Source organism: Peromyscus maniculatus, chromosome 21, assembly GCF_049852395.1.
Source record: "Peromyscus maniculatus bairdii isolate BWxNUB_F1_BW_parent chromosome 21, HU_Pman_BW_mat_3.1, whole genome shotgun sequence".
Classification (NCBI taxonomy): Eukaryota; Metazoa; Chordata; class Mammalia; order Rodentia; family Cricetidae; genus Peromyscus; species Peromyscus maniculatus.
Window position 1 is genome coordinate 47234893 of NC_134872.1, and position 11757 is coordinate 47246649.

Genomic DNA, 11757 nt, shown 5'->3' on the forward strand with positions numbered 1-11757 from the left:
AAATCTTGTTTATAGTAAAAATGATTTAGGATTATTTTGGCTTGTGGATTTACTCTCTAAATATTTATACATGGTGTAAGCAACACATAGCAAATGTGGAAATTATTAAAATAAAATCAGCTTATGGTAAATGTGTTTCTTATGTTACTTAGTATAACTGCAGAACTCTGAATCCTGTGATGGTTATTTTGAAGAAGAGAGTACCACTTTTCATTTAGAATGTATTTGTATGTATTGATTTTTCTGTGCATGAGTTTTTCCGCATAGTTTTTAGTTTGTGTATGGAAAAGTCCATCTTCTCCTCGGGCTGGAAAGATGGCTCAGAGGTTAAGAGCACTGACTGCTCTTCCAGAGGTCCTGATTTCAGTTCCCAGCAACCACAAGGTGGCTCACAGCCATCTGTAATGAGATCTGGTGCCCTCTTCTGGACTGCAGTCATTCATGCTTTATACATAATAAATGAATAAATCTTTTTTTAAAAAAGTCTATCTTCTCCAATCCCTTAAGCCACCTAGCATGCGGGTGCACCAGATGGACAGTGTGCTCTCCCTTCCTCGTGCTCACCCCCTCCCCTCATATCATGCCCTCCCAGGCCCCAGAAGTGCTCTGGCAGTCTTGGCAAAGATAGCAGAAGAGTGGAGAACCTGGTTATGAGGTCCTACATGTGCAAACTTGGAGACATAGTTGTGTAATTCCTTTAACAGTAGGAGTTAATGCGATTAGTGCGCGCGCGCGCGCGCGCGCGCGCGCGCGCGTGTGTGTGTGTGTGTGTGTGTGTGTGTGTGTGTGTGTGTGTGTTTGAGAGAGAGAGAGAGAGACAGAGACAGAGATGACAGAGACAGAGAGAGATCTATTATGTTGTGTCCTGGCTGTCCTGAGGCTCACTATGAAGCTCAGGAAATCTTGAACTCTTGATCCTTCTCCCACCGTCTCCCAAATCTTGACATGACAGGTTGCCCAGAACACCTGTACTGTCCATTGATATGTGGCTGCATTTACATGTGTCTTCATGACAGACACAGGGCTGTTGTTCCTGTTGTTTGCTTATTTGGGTGTTTGTGAAACGCTGGCATCAGAGGATGAGGTAGGAGGCATTCCATCACCTTTTGTACTGCAGTGGGATTGTAGGGAATTGTAGGGCCAGAACTCAGAGCTTTTGACTTCTGCACATCAGGGTTAATTAGGGTCAATCCTCAAAACTGCTGAAATAAAAAGGTGGATTGGTACAGTTTCTTCCCTGAATATGTGGAGGAATAAATGAACACTATTCATTTATAAAACTGAAGCCAGGCATGGCAGTACACACCTATAATCCTGCCCTGCCTGCACAGCTTCAACGGGTTCTCCACCACCCTAAGGAGGGAATGTAGGGACAGGAGTAACAAATAAAAGACACCAAGTCTGGATTCTGATCAAGGTACATTTTATTTCTCTTCCACAAAGGTTTATATAGCTCAGCAGGGTTGGGGGAGAAAGAAGCTGTCATCTGCATAAGGTGGGGCAAGCTAAGCTAACAGGATGTTCGTATAGGATGTTTACAGGGTGAGAGGGTCAAGGGCTCTGACTCAATGTCCTGTTGCTAGGCAACCTGAGTGTAAACTGATCTAGTTCCCTGTCTTCTTGGGGGTCTATATTTTTCCACTAACCAGAGATTTTGACGTTGTCCCTGACATAATCCTAACATTCAGGAAAAAGTGGCTGGTGGACCTCTGTGAGTTTTGGAGCATCCCATTCTACATAAAGAATCCCAGGCCAGTCAGGACTAGTATTTGGTTAATCAGGTGAAGATGTTTGGCACCAAACCAAAGGTCTGAGTTCAATCTTCAGGATTCACATGATTGAAGGTGAGAATTGACCGATGAATTATGCCCTGGCTTCCATAGGCACACACACAGGAGCACATAGAATCCCAAAGGGGAGTGTGTGTGTGTGTGTGTGTGTGTGTGTGTGTGTGTGTGTGTGTTAAGTATAATTAAGTATAATTTAAGTATAAAAAGTCAAGGAGGCAGTCAAGAGTAGAAAGACACCCAAGATGGATCTCTTACCTCCACATATACATACATGAGAAAAAAGTTGTATGAACACCAATAGGCGTGCACAACGCCCACACACACATACAGTGATAATGTGTACACGAAAGTAATTTCTTCAATCAGTGTGAGCACCAAGACTGACATGCAGGCTCCTCACCACAAACATTTGAACACAGGACAGTGAAGGGTTCTTTTCAGCAGTCTAGGAAGATGAATTCCTGATAAAGTCAGGGACTGAAAGGTGAGTAAATCCACAGGTTAAGGAAAAGTTTGTGATTTAATTTATCTAAGAACAAAGAAACCCTTGCAAAGAGGAATACACATTTCAGAAACTGCACAGCGAACACAACTCAGACCATGTAAATATCCACATATTTTTTATTTCAGTAGAGAAATAATTCTGTAGCAAATTGTTCATATCAAACTATAAAGAACAATATTATATGTGGTGAGAAATGGCTGACTTTGGTAGTTAGAAGGAGCTCACATACAGCGATAGGAAAACACGACAAGAACTGATAGGACAATATGGATCCTTGTGGTCAAGGTGTTCACAGACAGGTCAATCTATTAGTCACCTTTGAAGAGGACCTGCTGCTGAGCATCAGGCAGGGAAGGGCAGGACGAAGGGGCTGATAACACCCAGTAGTGTCTTGCTTCTTGATTGACATGCTGTGTAGGGTCAGTAACATCCAAGGTCCCACACTTCATTTCTCCAGTCAGTTCTTAAAGCAGAGATCTTCGACCTGTGGGTTTTGACCCCTTTTGAACACCTCTCTCTCCAGAAATATTTACATTACGGTTCACAGCACTTGCAGAATTACAGTTCAGAAGTAGCAACAAAAATAATTTCACATTTGGGGATCAGCACACCATGAGGAAGTGTATTAAATAATCACAGCAGTAGAAAAGTTTAGAACCACGGCTCAAGGTGTACTAAGGACATGTTGTAACAGGGTGGGAATTCCACTGTTCTCAGGGATGGGCGCACTTTCAGCCCTGCTCCTTTCCAGCTGCTGGAGGACAAAGAAGCAGCCCTGTCAGGCTGGGATACTATTTAATCCCAACACTCATTAGGCAGATGCAGCAGGACCACAGTGAGTTCGAGGCCAGCCTGGTCTACAGAGCGAGATCCAGGACAGGGACCAAAACTACACAGAGAAACCCTGTCTCAAAAAACCAAAAAAAAAAAAAAAAAAACTTTGGAACCCATCAGTGTTGCCTCCCTCTGTCCTCATGGAAGCAGAACAGCACCGGATTTCTGCCTCGAGTCCCCTGCCTGACTTTTCTCAGTCATTTACCTGGGACCTGTAGACCAAATACACCCCTTCCTACCCAGGCTGCTTTTGGTGATGCACTTCGTCACAGCCACGGATAAACCAACTAGGACACACTGGGACAACCTGAGAAAGTTGGCTCTCTGTCCACGTGGGTAGCAGGACTAGAACTCAGGTCCTCAGGCTAGAGGTAAGCATCTTGACCTGCTGAGCCATCTCATAGGTCTTGTGAGTTACGTCTCTATCCCTGAGCCACAGCCTTAACCCAGCATGATAGCATGATAGGAATAGAGACTGTGTCAAAGGCAGGTCCTGGTGGTGGTGGTGGTGCAGGAATTTAATCCCAGCACTTGGGAGCAGAGCTAGGTGGATCTCTGTGAGTCTGAGACCAGCTTGGTTTAAAAAGAGTTCCAGAACAGTCAGGGCTCTAACACAGAGGAACCAAGACAAGAAAGAAAGAAAGAAAGAAAGAAAGAAAGAAAGAAAGAAAGAAAGAAAGAAAGAAAGAAAGAAGAGAGAGAGAGAGAGAGAGAGAGAGAGAGAAAGGAGGGAGGGAGGGAGGGAGGGAGGGAGGGAGGGAGGGAGGGAGAGAGAGAGAGAGAGAGAGAGAGAGAGAGAGAGAGAGAGAGAGAGAGAAGAAAGAAAGAAAGAAAGAAAGAAAGAAAGAAAGAAAGAAAGAAAGAAAGAAAGAAAGAAAGAAAGAAAGAAAGAAAGAAAGAAAGAAAGAAAAGGCTGTGTCTAAACTTCCTCTGGAATTGGTCTTTATCCCCATCAGTTCACCTGTGTTTTTGTAAGAGGAAGCAGTGGCCACCCTCATTAGTTAGAGCTTTAGGGCAGGCTCTGGGACAGATGGAATGACCCAGTTCCCCCAAAGACTAATTGACTATGGGTAGAGTACTGTTGAACACTGCTAACTCAGGGCTGCATACATGGCTTAGTGGTTAAGAGCTCTTGTTACTCTTCCAGAGGACCCAGGTTCAATCCACAGCACCCACATAGCAGCTTACATCTGTCTGTAACTCCAGGTCCAGAGAATCTGACATCCTCACACAGACATACATGCAAGCAAAACATCAATATACTTGAAATAACAATAAACAAATTAATAAACAAATAAATATATAAATAGCTCTTGTTGCACAATCATGAAGACCAGAGTTCATATCTTAGCACCCCATAAGAAGCCAGGCTTCATGCAGAATGCCAGTAAGTCCAGCCCTGAGGGATCTGAAGCCTGCTTCTCTCACACACACACACATGCATCTACATCTACATACAAATAAAATATATTGAAAAAAAACTCCTATGAATTGCTTCTCTTGGAGAGATGTGAACAGAGGACTATTCATCCCAAATTAGACACTGGTGACAGCTCAAAGAAATTATTTTACCAACTGTACAGTGGTGGTACACACCTTTAATCCCAGCACTCAGGAATCAGAGACAGGTGGATCTCTGCGAGTTCAAGGCCAGCCTGATCTACATAGAGAGTTTCAGGACAGCCATGGCTGTTACACAGAGAAACCCTGTCTCATTGAAAAAAAAATAAAACAAAACTAAAGAATGAAAGAAAAGATATTATGTATTAATTACATCTAACTTAGCACCCTAGTGAGGTTATTGGGGGTAGTTGCAGGAGCCTAGGGGACTTAAAATTCACTGTGCTGTGGGATGTCTTTTGTATGCTGTGAACATGTGTTGCTCTGATTGGTTGATAAATAAAGCTGCATTGGCCTATGTCAGGGCAGGATAAGGTGAGGCAGTACATTCGTATTGAAGAAGAGCCAAAGAAGATTGGAGTCGGGGGAGATGCCAGCCTGCCACCCAAGGATCAACAAGATGTCTGCAGACTGGTAATGCCATGGCTACATGCGATATGTAGATGAATAGAAATGGGTTGAGGTGAGTTATAAGAGCTAGCTAGCAAGAAGCCTGGCCACTCAGTTTGTAAACAGTAAAAGCCTCTGTGTGTTTACTTGGGACCAAGCAGCTGTGAGACAGGGGTGGGAGATTCATCCAGATCACAGGGCTGGGCAGGACTGGAGGAACTTCTGGCTGCATCACTGCATCATGGGAGAGCCTATCCCAGCCTGAGTGTCAGATCACAGAAACTGTGTCCCATGAGCTCTCTGTGCAACCTTTAGGTGTGTGGACAGGCTGGAGTCTCCTCTCCCCAGAAACTGTGGCTGGGTCTATAACCTTGGGGAGAAGGGGTCTAGTGTCATCTGATTCCCGAAGCTCACTAAACTTTCCAGTTTTGTTTATTTCCTGAATCATCTGAACTGCCCCCTCCCTCCAGGAAAATGTGTTCCATTAGGAAGAAACAGCTATAAAATGGTTGCATTGACAGGATTTTATTATTGTTATAATTATTTTTTATTTTTGTGACAGGGTTGATCTGGGTTAACAGTCCTGGCCATCCTGGGACTTGCTCTGTAGACCAGGCTGGCCTCAAACTCAGAGATCCTCCTGCATCTGCCTCATGAGTGCTAGGATTAAAGTTGTGTGCCAGTATGCACAGTGACAGGATTTTATTATAAGGCCCTTCTTTATATGAGGTGATGGGGAGGGTCTTATGTAGCACAGGCTGACCTCAAACTGGCTATGCAGTGATGGATTCCTGATCTTGGTGCAGGCATTCCAGGCATTTGCCATTATGAATGGCAAGTTCTTCTAACATTTGTTTTTCTTTTAAATAAGCTAAGGCATTGGGATCTCAGGAGTTTTGCTGTCTTTTTAAAGGAACTTATATTTATTTTGTGCATTGGCGTTTTGCCTGCACATATGTCTGTGTGAGGGTGTCAGATCTCTTGCAACTGCAGTAGCAGCAGTTTCGAGCTGCCATGTGGGTGCTGGGAATTGAACCTGGAACCTGTGGAATAATATCCAGTGCTCTTAAGGGTTGAGCCATCTCTCCAGTGCAATGAGTATTTCTCTGTTTCGCCAGCCAGCTCCCAAATAATGACAGACTCATAATTAATTATGAAAGCTCAACCTTAGCATAGATTTGTTCTTATACCTATTCATCTACATTCTGTCATGTACAGGCCATTCTGCTTCTTCCATGTCTCCTGGCATCTCTCCAGCCTAGATACATCTCCTCTTCCTTTCCCTGGAAATCACACCTATACTGCCTGCCTAGCTATTGGCCATTCAGCTTTTTATTACACCAATCACAGCAAATACAACTTCAAAAGTGTACAACTGTCCCACACCACTCCAGCGCTATGGTTTGGCATCTTAACTGGCAGCCATTAGATCTTTTCCTGGCTTCTGACTACCTTGTGATGAGGAATATTAGCCAGGTTGCTGGAAGGATTGCTTTCATGGCAGGCTGGCTGCCTGGGTACTGCACAGACACCTTGAGAAGAGACACAAACCATGGCTTCAAATAGGATCTGTGGCTCAGGAGATAGAGTACCTACCTGCCTAGAGTTCACAAAGCCCTGGGTTCCATCCCCAGCACCACGTGAGTCAGACTTGGTGGTTCATGCCTATATACCACTCCCTGAAGATGAAGAGGCAGGAGGATCATAAGTTTCAGGTCATCCTTGGCTACACAGTGACTTTAAGTTTAACAAGAGACACATGGGATCTTGTCTTAAAAGACCAAAAACCAACATTTCAAAATCTCCAACAGACAAAGAAGTGTGCTAAAGGCCAAGAAAAGAGAAGTGTGTGTGTGTGTGTGTGTGTGTGTGTGTGTGTGTGTGTGTGTGTGTGTGTGTGTGTGTTTATAGTGTGTATGTACTCAGGGAAAGTGCTGACTGTATCATTTGATGGCAGCCGCAGCTGAAAGGAAGCCCAGTTTGGCAGAAGGAAGTGAACATCAGATGGAAACACTATAGGTCACAGGATCTCGTCATCTCCATTGTGGCTGGAGAAAGATGACTTGTGTTCATCTGCAGAACTCTTGTTGATTGTATCTGCTTGCATGGGTGACAGGTGTCCTGGTATGATGGGACCAAGGGGTGTTCTAAGTTTGGAATGAGAACATTTAAGTGGAACAGCTCATACTTCAAAATTATTTTACATTGTTATGAAATCAGAATGAGATATATTTACTTATTGTGAATAGAAGTTTCGCCTGCACATCTGTCTGTCTGTGCAATACACTCTTGCAGTGTCTTCAGAGACCATGAAGAGGGTGTTAAATTCCCAAGACCTGGAGTTATAGATGTGGGTGCTAGGAATCAAATCTGGGCTATTTGGAACAGTATTAGATGTTTTATTTTTTTAAAAAAATTACTCTTTTGAGACAGAGTTTTTTTTTTGTGTGTGTAGCCTTGACTATCTCTGGACTCACTATATATACCAGGCTGACCTCAAACCTGGAGGTTCTACCTGCCACTGCCCACTGAGAGCTGGGATTAAAGGTGTGCACCACCACCACCACCACCACCACCACCACCGGATTATCACCGAGCTTCCTTGCTGCTGGTGCAGCTAATTATGATATTCTTAGTTGGAAGTAAGGATGATAACAGTAAGAAACTAAATAGAGTTGGCTTCTGAGGAAGCCCTACCTGTTTGAGGAAAAACAGCCCAGGACAGCCCACAGATGAAGAGAGCAATAACCAAGACCACAGCTCTTAGAGAAAAAGGCAAGCTTATTTAATTTCCATTTTTGGACACCTACAAGGTCAAAGGCAGCAAAGCCAGACAGCCTGTAGCTAAAGTTATCTGTGTTGATTAAGGTTTTGTCAACTTGACAACAAGCTGGATTATCTGAGAAGAGGGATTCTCCATTGAGAAAACACTTCCATGAGATTCCTTGTGGACAACTCTATAGGGGCATATTTCTCTTTTTTTTTTTTTAAGGTTAATTTTACTTTTCTTCCTTTCTTCCTTCTTCTTTCTTCTTCCTTTCTTCCTTCCCTCCCTCCCTCCATTTCTTCCTCCCTCCCTTTCTTCCTCCCTCCCTTTCTTTCTCTCTCTTTTTCTTTCTTTCTCTCTCTTTTTCTTTCTTTCTTTCTTCTCTCTCACCCCCTTCCTTTCTCTTTCTTTCTTTCTTTGTTCTTTCTTTCTTCCTTTCGCTTTCTTTCCTTCCTTTCTTTTGTTCTTCCTTTCTTTTGTTCTTTCTTTCTTTTGTTCTTTCTTTCTCTCTGTCTTTCTCTCTCTTTCTCTCCTCATCCTTTTCTGAGACAAGGTCTCTCTATTGTAGCCCTGGCTGTCCCATACACAAGGCTATTGTACAAGAGTAACATTGTCATCCCACCCTTGCAGCCAAAGCTACAAACACACACATGACAACTTGTCAGGTCCAGCAGGGAATCACCCAATTCTACAACATGCCACACAATCAGAGGTGGGTGCCAAGTCCTAGCCCTCCCATAAATCCATAGGTCCTTTCATGGGGCTAGGGAAAAGCTCCTTGGACTCACAGCCTGGAGAGGGTTCCAACAGGCCTTTTGCATGATTGTTTGCATATGTGCATGCTTCTGTTTGTATGTTTGTGTGTGTTAACCTGGTGTGTTCCTGTGGTGAAGGTACCTAGCAGTTCCAAAAACCTAACCATGTTTGTGTATGTGGATCTTTGGATGTTAGGGTAGAGATAAACACCTGACCTGACACTTACCTTATATGAATATGAGAGCTGTATCTGGGGTGTTTGCTGTAGGTGAGGGGGTTCCTAGCAGGATGTGACACCTAGTCCTGTGCATTCAACTTTACTGTGCAGCTTGGATCTCAAGAGGTTATGATACCTAGATGTGTAAGAGAAATATTGGCTGTAGGAAGAATGGACCTAGCAGAAGCTGACACAGCCGTATTTGGAAGGCGTTGGCTCTAATGCAGTTAGAATTATAACAGATCCTTTTACATAACAGCACTAGTGTGTGTGTGTGTGTGTGTGTGTGTGTGTGTGTGTGTGTGTGTGTGTACTTATGGAAGACGGGGTGGCTTTGCCTGTAATGGAGGCAATACTTTGAAATACTTTGGATCTTTGGATCTAGGCAAGTGTATAACTAAAAGGACATGGGCTTAGATGTATCTGAATAAACGTATTTGTGTGTGTGTGTGTGTGTGTGTGTGTGTGTGTGTGTGTGTGATTGTTGGTGTGTGTCATTAAGAGAAGACAGGAAAAGGAGAGGGAGAGGGAGGGAGAGAGAGAGAGAGGGAAAGAGAGAGAGAGAGAGAGAGAGAGAGAGAGAGAGAGAGAGAGAGAGAGAGAGAGAGAGAGAGAGAATGGCTGTAGGTAATGGACACCTAGCAGGAGAAACGCCTAGTAGGCTTTGGAATTTGGCTCTCTGTGGGACACCTCACAGGACCTAACACCTAGAGATGTATGTGTGCTTGTTTGTTGTATGGGGGATCCCTCTACCTGACAGGACTTAACACCTAGAAGTGTATGTGGGTCTTCGTTGTATGGTGTCTCTCTTCAAGGATCTGACAGCTAGGTGAGAGTGCATTGGGATTGTGAAGGCATTTGTAGGAGCCTGCATGCCTGAGTGTGTTTCTGAGTGTGTGACTGTGTACCTAGCATTTGATTATAGGGGAGGGGGTGCATACTGGTAACCTAGCTGTGTAAGAGTATTGGAATACAGGAAAAGAGGTATGTATCAGGTCCTGACACCTAGTCCTGAGTAGACAGCTTTGTCTGTTATGGAGTGGGAACAGCAGGACCTGACCTGGGACTCTGTATGTCTGTCTCTCTCTCTCTGTCTGTCTCTGTGTATGTGTGTGGCTGAAGGGAATGGACACCTAAAAGGGCAGCACATAGATGTCTGTGGGTAATCAGGGCTTTGGATGAATGGGGGAGACCTTGAAGCACATGACACTGGGTGAGTGTTCATGAGAACTGCATGGGATCATACAAGTATGTGTGCCTGAGTGTGTTTATGAGTGTGTGGCTGTGCACCAGGCATTTGACAATAGCAGTGATTTGGTAGTACTAAATAATTAGCTGTGTAACTGTATTGGATCTTCAGATGGAGGGGAAGAGGTACATGGCAGGATCTGACACCTAGCTCTGGGTGTGTGGCACTGCTGTAGCTGAGGAGATTCCCATCAGGAATGTGACCTAACCATGTATGTATATGTGGTGTATGTAAGGGAAGAGATAAATACTAGATCCTGACACTTGTGTTATAGGTATATGGGGGCTGTGGATGGCCTCTGTGGCTGTAGGTGAGGGGATACTAAGAAAGACCAGAAACCCAGTCCTGTACATGGGGCTTTAGCCATTGCAATGTTGATCTCTTGGAGGACATGCTACCCAACTGTAGAGGAGCATTTTCTTGAATGGAGAGTTGACTTAGAGGACCTGAAACCTAGGCTTGTACATTTGGCTCTGGCTGTAGAAGACAGGAATCCTAGTAGCACCTGACACCTAGCAGTTTGGAGGTGGGTTCAATTTAAGTGTATGGACACCTTACAGATGATGACACCTCGTCCTACTGTCAAAGAAAAACTTGGGTTCTCCATACATTAAAAATAAAGTCAAATTCCTCTCCCAGACCTATACTTTTCAAGTTCCATATATCTTGTTTTATACCCTTATTCTACAAAATCCTTCAGGTCTATATCTTGAAAATACTTTCTCTGATCAACTTCATTAATACTATACTGACCCTGGAGTTTTATCTACCTAGTCACTGACTGCTATCTCCAGACAATGCAGCACACGTTCTGAGCAATCACCACAAGTACAAGTGCATGAATGCATATGCATGCACAAACAAACACACTCACACACTTTTCCTAATAACATCATCATCTTTAGCACTGCTCCATGCACACTACTATTGAACAGGCCTGGCTGAAAACCCCCAGGTATCCTACATAGACTGCTCAATGTCATGTCCTCATGAATCTAGACACCTCCCAACTGATGCCACCCAGCATACACTGTTGTACTCATAAGACACACTGCAGGGCATCCCCCTGCTTCTCCCAGAGACTCATCCCACTATCAGGAACTGCCCATGACAGGACTTACTATCTACTGCCCCCCAGGCCTGCTTCCAACCCATCCATGTACCACTAGTTACCAGGCCCTGCTGGACACTCCTACCCCTGCCACATAGCCTGAAACACACTGCTTGGTTTCAGGCTTTGCTGGACACCTGCCTGAGGCCTGGATGCCCTACTCTGTATCTCATCCTCAGGACTCCCCAGTCCCAACCAGATATTGTGCATGATAACAGACCTCATCCAGTAAGTTTCTCTTCCTGCACCCAACCTGCTGCCACAAAAGCCCTGCTAATTTTCAGCCCTGTTTACACCCAGCCACTGTCTAGTAGTGTGTGGTGTCAACAGAATGGTGTGATTTTGGGTAAGGCTTGAAGCCAGTTATTGTATATGCATACAAAATACTTCAATACACATGACTGAAATCTGCACAGAGTTGTGTGTCTTTCATATGTCAGTTATGGGGGTGTCTAGCAGAGCCATTAATATTGCAGTGTTCATTGGATCAGTAGTATATATCAAGGGTTAAGGTGGGT